We start from the raw sequence: 12023 nt of genomic DNA, 5'->3' as shown, positions 1-12023 counted from the left end.
TTTTTCTCCATTCTGTCACCTGATGGAGTTTGGGTTCCTTGCCACTGTTGCCTTGGCTTTTGGCTTGCTTAGTTGGGGACATTTAATATTCAATAATATTATTGATCTGCCTTACTTAAGGTGGACGTTGACGCAATTTTCTTTTAGAAACAAACTTTGTTATATTGTTTTCATGTTATCACTGTGAAGCGCTTTGATACAATCTGTATTGTAAAAAGCGCTATATAAATAAAGGTGACTTGACTTGACTTGACTATTAATTCAGCCACATCAAGTTAATCCAATTAACTGACCCAAATATTCATAATTAATAATAATAAGTTATTATTGATTATTAATATTTCCAAAAAGCTGAGTTCCTTACAATGTGTATGAAGCCATTGCCATTCATCTTGTGTGTTTAATTATTAGATGCATGCTTGAAAGGACATCATTGACGTCTCATACATGAAGTGCAAATGGTGTCATGGTAACACAAATTATCCATAAATACATTCTTGTGGAGTTCCAGAGGAGTTTGTGTAAACAAGTTGGAACTTGGGTGCATACACAAGCAAAGTGAATAAACTGGAAAAAGCAAACTACCAAATACTTGACAATCATTGGGAACTCTCAAATATCTATCTTTGCTTAAAATAATTATACAAAAATTCCCATGGAACAGATGATGATGTTGAAAATTATGGCATCGGCTGCATTCACATCCCAATGGTGATGAAATAACTATGCTGATTGAAATGTATGTAATGCATTTAATTTTACTTTCCTTAGTTCTGCTTTGTACTGTTTGGCTAAATTAAAAATATTATATATGTTCAACAGCAGATGCTTTGTTAACAAAATAATTACAAGAATTAAAGTAGCTGAGTATTGTTTTGTTCATGTTTTGTCTTGACAGTATATGCATCTTGTATGTGGTTCATTATTTTAATCACTCACTTTATCTGCTCATTATACTTATTAATTAATAAAAAAAATTACCAATGCACATTTTGGATGTTTCCCTGAACTTATTTTAACTTGAACCAGTCTTCTATATTTATACAATTCCTCACATATTATGGCAATGGTAATGAAAATAAAAATGTTTATTACATTAGTTTTACACAAAGTGTTTTAGATCATCAAGTGTCGTCAGACCAGAGCTGCACCCCTGCCCATCATTCTTCATGATCAGGAAGTCGTGTGCCCTGAAATCGCAAGATTTAGAGGAAAAACTTTTTCTGGAGCAAGTTCAATTAATTCGACTTAATTAATAACTTAAATACAACTGGCCTTTGGTCTGAGATGCTATAGGCTTTGGCCCTCCCGCTACTAAATCCATAATCCCATGATGGGAACCCCTAAAAAGTTTTATACAGTATATGAGCTTGACAGAACATATAGAATCTTTTCTTCTAAGAGTGTACAGAGGACGTGAAATGGACAATGAATGAACTGATGGATATCCCAATGTAATTCTGTAAATGTTGTACATTTTATTGGTGCAGAGATGAGTATGTGTATTTTGTAAAACGTTTGCAACTGCTTTTATCAATTAATTATAAGCACCAAATTGTATTGTTACATACAGTATAGTGACTACTAAACAGACACCTCTGCTTATTCTAAAGTACAATGTAGGCCTATTGAAAATCAAAATGTGTAAATAAAGCTCTGTAAAAACTTTTTTTATTTTTTTTGTGCAACAGTCTACATAGTGCGTCCCATAATCAAAAGTTTTAACATCCACTTGTGGTCGTGTGGTCTTCACTTGAACACTTGGTTCAAATACAGGAAATGTCATGTAAGTATATACCGGTAGGCAAGTGGCCAAAAACAAATACCACAATTGTGGGTATTGGGACAGGCCCAAACAGTGGAAAGTCCAAGGGCTGATGGACTCTCAGCCAATCAAATTCAAAGAATGGACCAAAATGTTGTCTGATACATTTTATTTTAGCAATAGTTGTAATGTAACCAAAAACATAAAATTGTGAAATACTCGGGTTGCTTTACAATACTAGTTGGCTGCATCAAATTTTATTTGTTAGGCATTTATTATTATTATTAGTAGTAGTAGTAGAAGTAGTAGTATTGTTTCTTATCTCCTTATGACTTTAAATGCAGAAATACAAAATAGAATTTCTTACAAGATAGGCTACGTATAAATAAATCTTACAAAACTTGAAAACATTTATTATTATTATTATAGATAATACAACAAAAGTGCAGTCCCCAATAGCACCTACTGCATCTTATTAGATTTATTAGAAATGTTTCGCCCATATAAATCACATATAGCAAAACATATTGCTAGAAACTAATGATTGTTCATAGAATTGTTATATTAGTACTGAATATTACTAATGACTTGCGTGGCCAAGAATGAGAATTGAAACATGCACATCTCACCTTCTCATCCTCCCTACACACGATTTTATTCCAAAGCTGTCAACATAGCAAAAAGGCATGATCCTGTTTCTGTGTGTATAGCACTCTTTACACCAACACATGTGACCATGGTCTGAAGCAACACTTTGCATATCAGTATTTGCACATACCAGGTGCGCAGTGTAGAATGTTATGCTCATTAATGATTGCTTACACAATAACATTTGTTATGCAGCCTCTGTCTCCTTGATTCTAACTTCTCATTTCAGAGGCTGTGTTGGAGCCTTCCGACCACAACAGTGCCTTGGCAAATAATAAGGGAGAGTTGTTGTGTTCAACATATTGAGGGTTTAATGAGGTTTTCCTCCTGGGTTTTGTTCTGAGACCTTGAAGCAGGTTTTTAACTGAATCACAGTTTTGTATAGCCAGACGTTTGAACTGTGGCTGTAGTGAAGATAATGGGTAGACGCTCAGTCTAGGTGCTAGTTCTGGGTTTATCACCAAGTTCACTCAGGTGTGTCGGCCAGAACACCACTTAAGGCCAAATGTTCCAGAGTATGAAATAAAGAGCGGAGAAATAGTTCTGATTCTGTTTCTTTATTCCTCTTTCTTATGTGAGTGAGTTTGAGGGTGAGTGTAATTCTGAGTGTGGTTTCTATAAAGAGAGAAACAAATTACAAATGAATAAATCAAACATATGCATACACTCATTCCTCTCTAAGCACTAATAAACATTACTAAACAAAGCAAACAATAATCAGAATATAACTATACAGTATATCTCAAACTCTAATACTGTAAGCATAATATAAAGATTCAAACACTTATTAAATGGGATTCTCAGATTTTCTATTATAAGTTACATTCCCACTAACATAGAAAGCACTTACTGTCATCTATGATAATCCACTTTATAGCTTCAACTAACTAAACAGCTGGATGGTTTTATTATGAAAAAACCCCGTACTGAATGCTATATTCCATTCGAGCTAGCAAAGCCTTGACAGAGAAACCTCGATAGCGATCCAAATAACAATATTTACCACCACTTACTTCTTATTTTACTCAACCACAAAGTACTGATCAATCCTAACAACAAATATGAAAGTATAAACACATCTAAACACGATATTACATATCGTTAACTCGACGTACTAATTTAATCAGACGAGTCGAAGCTCGAGCGTGAAATGAACGAACGTGGATATAATTAGCACCACGGTCGCATAGCGACTCCTTAAACTCCTAACTCTTATACACATCAAATAACAGAAATAACTAGTTTAACAAATAATACAATATCACAGATGTACTTACTCTTCTCATTTACGCACACTCTGAAGAAAGGTGCAGCTCACATCTACAATCCGACCGACCGACTGACTGACTGACTATCTCTATCGTACTGCATACTAACTGTGTGACGTCAGATAGTATACAAACCAGCGCGCGCTTCGGCTACCGTTACAAGCACTGAATAAACGGAATTAAACGTGAAACATAAAGCCTAATATGGTCAACTACACTAAATAATATCAACACTAACATAACTTTGGGGCCTTCTCTACAGCCGCCCCCAAATGTATGTAATACATTCGCTCATCAATAAAGGCATCAAAGTTCTATGGCTGGGGTGTAGTGGCAGGAGTGGAACCGTTTCCATCTTCTCCAGATGGAAGTGCAGGGAGGACAACCAGCCTGGCAACTGGCCGTGTGTAGATTCTCTCCTTCACCTTTACATCAGCGGACCTGATGTGCCCGTCAGGGCTGGGATGAGTCTTGACCACTTTCCCAATGGCCCAGAGGGCCCTCGGAAGATGTGGGTCAGCGACCATCACTACACAGTCCCCTTCAATATCAGCTGGTGTAGCCTGCCACTTCTGGCGAGCTTGCAGGCTCGGCACATAGAGTCGGATGAAACGGGCCCAAAAGTGGTCAGCCAAAACTTGGGAGTGTTTCCAACGGCGGCGACAGATGAGCTCACTTTCGGGGTAGACCACCTGAGGCAACGAACCATCAGGCCGCCCCATAAGAAGAACACCGGGAGTCACTGGATCTGGGTCGCTGGCATCTGAAGACACATAACCCAAGGGCTTACTGTTAAGGATCCCTTCCACCTCAGTAAGTATAGTGCGAAGCACTTCTTCCGGAACAGGTTGAGCACCAACTGTGGCACAGAGTACGCTCTTAACTGAGCGTATCTCCCTCTCCCACACCCCTCCGAAGTGAGGAGCGGCTGGGGGGTTAAAGCGGAAGGAGATCTTCTGTGGTGCAAGGAGATGTTGTAGTTCTTTAGACATTCCAGCGAAGGTCTCACGGAGTTCTCGCTCACCTCCCTTGAAATTTGTCCCTTGATCGGAAAACAGCTCGGCAGGTGTTCCTCTACGGGAAATAAACCGAGGAAGGGACATCAGAAAAGCATCCGTATCAATAGAGGTAAGGAGGTCCAAGTGCACTGCCCTCGTTGTGAGTCACTTGAAAATAATCCCCCATCTCTTCTCCCGGCGCCGGCCAACTTTGACCTCAAATGGCCCAAAGCAGTCCATCCCTGTAGAGTAGAAAGCCGGCTTGTAAAGGCGCAGACGGGCTGATGGCAGGTCTGCCATTTTCGGCACTGCAGGTCTTGCCCTCCATCGCCGACAGTCAGCGCAGCTATACTGGTAGCGCCGGACAGCCTCACGCCCTCGCAGGATCCAGAAGGAGCGTCGAAGCTCGGCGAACACCCGCTCTGGGCCTGGGTGGCGTAGGCGGTTGTCGAAGTCTTGGATCAAGAGCGTAGTCACTCGATGACCTGGGTCTAAGATGACTGGATGAAGAGTGGTCAGTTCTAGGCCTTCTGCTCGACGGAGTCGTCCTCCAACACGAATGAGCTCTCCCTTTTCATCCAGCTCTGGAGACAGCGTACGGAGTCGACTGCTGCTGGGAACTGGTTTACCAGCTTTCAGGAAGCTGTACTCTTGCTGAAAACTATCCCTCTGAGCCCTCTGAAGTATTAACTGTTCAGCCTGTCGGTAGTCTTCAGCTGTGGGCTTATCATTAGAGTTGGCCGCCCCATGCAGCTCCTGCACTGTCTCTTCCAGCAGCTCCTTCCACGAGCCGTATTGACCCACTTCTGAAGTCGACTGGCTTGATGCAACTGCGGCGACCCCACATAAGATAGACTTGCGCAGCTCTGAGGTATCTTCTGCTTGTTCAACAGCAGGGTCCTCTGGCCATGAGTCTGGACTGGTCAGGAGGAAGGGAGGTCCCAGGCTCCATCTATTTGGCTGAACAAGCTCTCTCAGCTTCTTCCCTCGTGTTACGTCATCAGCGGGGTTTCTTGCGGTATCAACATATCTCCAGGCATGCCTGTCAGTCAGCTCCTGTATCTCGGCCACGCGGGTGCCCACAAAGACCTTGAATCGACAAGATTCAAACCTCAGCCATGTCAGCACCGTTGTGGAATCTGACCAAAGGATTGTCTGATCAATGTGGATGGTAAACTCCCTCTTCAGCACCTGGGAGAGCTGTGCACCAGTAAGGGCAGCACAGAGTTCTAATCGGGGCATAGAGTGAAATCGCTTGGGAGCAACTCTAGAACGGGCAATCAGGAATGACAGATACACTTCACCGTGTCTGTCAGTGGTCCGGAGGTATGCCACTGATCCATAAGCCTCTTCTGAGGCGTTGCAAAATACATGCACCTCTCTCTGAAGACCGGAGGTGTCCACGTCCTTCGACAAGTATGGTCGGGGCAGGGTGACTTGAGGTAAGACTTGTAATTCTTCTTCCCAGTCTTTCCACTGCTGCAGAAGCTCCTGCGGTAGTAATGGATCATCCCATCCCCTGTGTTTGTCCCAAAGGTGTCGGACAATTATCTTAGCCCTGGTGGTGTAGGGTAGGATGAACCCCAAGGGGTCGTACTGACTCGCCAGCACCTTATAGATATTACGCATCGTGGGAACCCCGTACTCCACATGGCGATGCTTGTAGCCAAGGACATCCGTGTGGAAGAGCCAGCTTAGCCCTAGAGTAGATTCTGGGGTATCTGTCTTGTTCTGAGCCAGCCATAGCTCAACACTGGCAGAGCAGCTCTCTTCTGGTAGGTGACTTATTACACCTGGTTCGTTGCTTGCCCACTGACGCAGATCAAAGCCTGCAGACGCAAGAAGGGCTCGTAGCTTGTCTACAAGGTGCCTCGCATCAGCAATATTGGGAACACTCTGGAGGCAGTTATCTACATAAAAGCATTTCTCAACTGAGAACCTCACCTCTTCATCTGGCTGGCTGTTATCAGAGACGTGGCGCTGTAAGGCGAATGTGGCACAGCAGGGGCTACATGTTGTACCAAACGGTAGCACCTGCCACTCGTACACTGCAGGAGGGCCTTCTTGACTGACGTCGCGCCAAAGGAATCTGAGCAGAGCACGATCTTCTGGGAGGAGGCGAACTTGGTGGAACATGCCTCTGATGTCTCCGCTAACCACAACTGCATGCTCTCGGAATCTTAGCAGAAGTCCCAGTAGTGATGCTCCTAATGTCGGCCCAGGCAGTAGATGGTCATTGAGGATCTGCCCTCGATACTGGTAGGAGCAGTTGAATACCAGCCTATTCTTGCCATTATGGCTCACCAGATGGTGAGGAATATACCATTCCTCACGACCTTCCTCGGCTGAAACTTTCGGTCCACACTTGATGACATAGCCCGCATTGATAAGTTTCCCCATCTCCACTCTGTAGGCTTCTGCCCGTGCAGAATCTCTAGCCAGTCGCCTCTCTACACTTCGTAAACTGGGCATGACGGCTTCTTCAGTAGCCTGAAAGAGCGGCATGTCTCTCTTGCGGAGCAGCGGGGTGGCGTAACGTAGAATGCCATCAACCTCTACCCTGATGGTTTTGGTCTCCAGGATGCTGATGGCCTCTTGGTCCTGTCTTGAACGAGTAACTAGTTTCTCGCTTCTGAATTGGACATCGTCGACTTGCCATAATCTCTCAACATGTTTCATCAGTTCGCTCACCTGGGGTGCTACTGTTGTAAATAGACACTGCCGTGGTTGGGTGAGGTGACAGACTACACTTGCTGGGCCCTGCAGTCTCCAACCCAGCCTTGTGCGGATGGCAGCAGGCCCTCCTGGAGGTCCCAATCTGACAGGTTCAATGGGAGTGACGAGATGGGGGTGGTCACTTCCAATTAGAAGCAAGGGCTTAACATTCATAAGGGTCTGAATGGGAAGGCCAATAAGGTGCTTGTATGTGTTCCTGAGTTGCTCCATGGGGTAAGTATGGGTAGCTAGTCCAATACGAGCACTGGTGAATGCACCTATGATCTTGAACTTAGTCTTTGGCTTTGACGGCGAAGAAATGGAGAACGACACTGATGCACCTCGGAGGGTCCGCACTTCATCTCTAATTGTGCGTAGTGGTAGGTCCTCTTGAATCCCCTGCACACCTAGCTTCTCTGCAGCATCTGACAACAGTATAGTTCTCTCTGAACCGTCGTCAAGTATGGCATAGGTGTTGATTGATTGGTCACCTTGGTGAATGCGGACTTTAACAACTTTAAGAAGAACCCGACTGCCTTCAGTGGGTCTGTCTAGATACAGAACCTCTGTTGTGCCCCTTATGCCATGGCTTTCCGCTGCTGGTGTCGATGATGCCTCCTTAGGTGACCTCATATTCACCTCATGCAGCACCTGGAGGTGTTTCCCTTGGCAGAGGCTGCAAGTTTTCTTTAAGTTGCACTGAGCCGCCTGGTGTGGCCGTGCACATTGCCAACACCTCTTGTTCCTTTTAATCCATTCAGTCAGCTGATCCTTTGATAGCCTGGATACCTCTGTACACTGGCTAAGGTAGTGTTCCTCGTTATTGCAGAATGGACAGTATGGCTTGCTCTTGTTCCCTTTGAAGGAGCTGCGTGGCACTGGAGCCTCAGGTTTCTTAGCTGTGTCCTTCACACCATGGAGGACAGTGGTAGGTTGCTCACCCTTCCTACCCTCTTGTCGGAACACCGGCTTCTCCCGCACTCCTCTCACAGCTAACTGTCCTTCAAAGTCCTGGCACCAAGACTCGTATTTCAGCCAATCTGAAAGATTAGTTAAGGTGTGGGTTCTTGTTCCCTGATGATACATGCAGCGGCGAAACTCGGCTCTTTGCTCAGATGGCAGCTTGCTCAGCAGACGAGCAACATGTGAGCCGCATTGTAGTTCCACTTCACCCTCGTGGCCTAGTGTTTTCAGCATTCCCACGAGTGACTGGATCTGGAGTGCAAACTTCTCAAATGCAGCAAAGTCTCCCCGTCTTATGTCTGGTGAGTCCAGCACAGCAGCAATACGCCTCAGCGCTATCTGATGTGGTTGGCCAAACTTGTCATTCAGGGCAACCATTGTGTCTGAGAAGGGTGTTTGGGAGTTAAGGTAAGCATCTGCTATTAACCTAGCTTCTTCTAGTTGCAGGTGATCGACCAACACTTGGTATTTAAACAGCACAGATGCGTCATGTGGTAAGAGGTTCTCCAATGAGATCTTGAGCCGTGCAAACTCACTTGGGTCCCGACTGGCGAAGTTGCGGATTGTTGGGCGTGGCCCACGGTAACTTGGCTCTGGGACGTTGGAGTTATGACCCTGAGGTGATCTAAAGGGCAGTGGCTGTGTCCATGCCATGCTTGGATGTCGCTGTTGGGGCGTTGGGTTACAGCCAAGCTCACTCCGTTGACCACTATAAGCTGTAGGGCACTTGGGCTCAGCTGGAGGTAATCCGTGTGGCTGTGGCAGAAACTGAACGGGCTTGAACCAGGGCGATGGCTGACGGACAGTGTCCTCCCATGGCTTTGCAGTAGGAAGGGCCCCACGTGCTGAGTGATAAACTTGTGGCTGGCCCACAAACATGTCAGGAGCTGGGGCTGGCAATGCTTCTTCCCTAGTTCTTGGAACCTCATCTATTCTCCTAATAAGCGAATTTAGCATAGGTGGGTCACCAGGCAGAAGTTCGTCAATTACTGGGTCTGGCCATGGTGGTGGTGCAGGCCAATCATCCTCTTCCTCAGCGTTAGGTTCACTTTCAACAGGTGGCCGTGGCGACATCACCGTTGACTCTGGCTTTCTGGTATGAAGAGAGGTTGGACTCTGGATGTTGCAAACAGAATCTACTAACTGTCTCATGTCTGCTCGCAGCGCTCTAAGCTCGACCAAGTCTGATGCCATGTGGCACTGTGTCTGCTGCAGGAGGTGTCTTTCATGACGAATGTCATCTAACTCAACTCGGCTGTCATGCTGTGGATGTATGGGCTGCAGCGCTGGAGGTAGGGGAGTAGAGTAATCTCGTAGCTGTTCCCTAAACTCTCTCTCTGGAAACCGCCGGGGGGCTAGCTGATTCTTCTGGCTGTGCTGTTGGTTCTCAGCCCTATAGCCCAGGTCCATCTCCTGAAGAATAGCATCCCGCCTCTGGCGTCGAAGAGGAGAGTCATGAGGGGAGGTGAGGGGTGTCATCCTGGCATTCCCTCCTGGTGAGAACTCTCTGATTCCTCTCTGTACCTCTGACCGATGTAGCCTCTATAATCGACCTCATAATCTGCATAGCGCACAGGTGGGCGAATGTGCCGTTTGGGACGTGCACCACTAGCATCATACTCTGGATGTAGTCAGCTGGATGGTTTTATTATGAAAAAAACCCCGTACTGAATGCTATATTCCATTCGAGCTAGCAAAGCCTTGACAGAGAAACCTCGATAGCGATCCAAATAACAATATTTACCACCACTTACTTCTTATTTTACTCAACCACAAAGTACTGATCAATCCTAACAACAAATATGAAAGTATAAACACATCTAAACACGATATTACATATCGTTAACTCGACGTACTAAATCAGACGAGTCGAAGCTCGAGCGTGAAATGAACGAACGTGGATGTAATTAGCACCACGGTCGCATAGCGACTCCTTAAACTCCTAACTCTTATCCACATCAAATAACAGAAATAACTAGTTTAACAAATAATACAATATCACAGATGTACTTACTCTTCTCATTTACGCACACTCTGAAGAAAGGTGCAGCTCACATCTACAATCCGACCGACCGACTGACTTTCTCTATCGTACTGCATATTAACTGTGTGACGTCAGATAGTATACAAACCAGCGCGCGCTTCGGCTACCGTTACAAGCACTGAATAAACGGAAGTAAACGTGAAACATAAAGCCTAATATGGTCAACTACACTAAATAATATCAACACTAACATAACTTTGGGGCCTTTTCTACAGTGGCACAAAATCTGGTCCTCCCTGCAACCATTTCTGGCCAAGAACCGCCTATTCTTTTACAAAAAGAGACTTTCCGGACCATCTGAAGCTGATACTGAGGGTACGTTTACAGGATGTTTCATGTGCAGAAGACAGCGTTGTCAAAACAATCCCCGTTCACACAGATCCGTGAAAAAGACAAAAAAATAAAAAATGCTGCCATGCATGTCACTTTGTAAAGAAACACTAATACGCATGCGCATGATGTCACCGTTTTCACAAATTCACATTTTGTAGTTTATACGAAGATGATAACGGTATCATTTTTAAAAACTTGCACTTTAAAAGTTGTGTGTCTTGCTGTCGTGTAAATGAACAGCCAAAATGCATAACTTTTTTTACTGCATTTAGTTGAAAATGGTGTCGCGTAAATGCCCCCTGGATTGCCTGAGTGTATTCCTGTTCCTGCTCAGCTTTTTATACTATGTTTATTTAAAGTAAATTAAGCTTTCATGCATTTGTTGGATTGATCTTTTAAATCGACTACATTTTCGCTTTTTGAGAGTCATAATTCCATCTGGGTCCCCTAGAGCCCTCTGGCCATTGATCTCTTGTCTAAACAGAATCAGCCCTAGAAAAATCTACCGTGTTGTCCATGAGTTGATAGAATCAGAAACATCCATATCAGATTTTACTCATAACTAATGCGTATAGTGTCCCAGCAGCTGAGCTTATAGGAACCTAACTGACAGTGATATGTGAATGGAATATCTTCAAATGGCCCAGCGGAACCTTGGTTTCCCTGGTGACTTCTTTTTTAGTAAGCATCATTCAATAACCTTTTATGACACGACAAGCATGTTGCTGAAAAGCATTCCCTCACTTTAAATTACAATTATTTGTTTTTGCTCTTCCATCCCATCACATGCCCAATTCTCCTTTCTAACTTCTACATTTTTAACATCAAGGACCAGTGCTCTCCAATGTGCATTAAAAGCAAAAATATGTATAAAAGTACTTCTGATTCAATTAAGTGAAAGGATGTCACAACACGTGCATGTAATACAATGAACTGATGACACAACTGAGAAAATTTTCATATCCTGGCACTATTCTTAACAGGTAATTCTATTTAAGAAATCGAGCGGATTTGTCAGGTGAAATTAGTTGACATTGACTCCACCCACAGTGCTGAGTTTTATCTGCATAATGAGTCTGGTCATCACGCAGGCAGCGCTTTATTGATTTAGAGTCAAGCATTAACGCATTTCCTGTGCCTGTAAAGCAGTGCTTGCTGATCACATGTCTGCTCTTTCCTATGTCTCTGACAACGCTTTGTGAATTCAGCATGTGTTGGCTGTGTATTCACAAATTCGCTTTGTTCTAATCTAAATCAATGCAAGGGGCTTCACAATGACAGCATGGACA

The sequence above is a fragment of the Rhinichthys klamathensis genome, unplaced genomic scaffold (genome assembly GCF_029890125.1).
Source record: "Rhinichthys klamathensis goyatoka isolate OS25496 unplaced genomic scaffold, OSU_Roscu_1.1 h1tg000007l_1, whole genome shotgun sequence".
NCBI classification, from domain to species: domain Eukaryota; kingdom Metazoa; phylum Chordata; class Actinopteri; order Cypriniformes; family Leuciscidae; genus Rhinichthys; species Rhinichthys klamathensis.
This window is presented reverse-complemented; position numbering follows the sequence as displayed.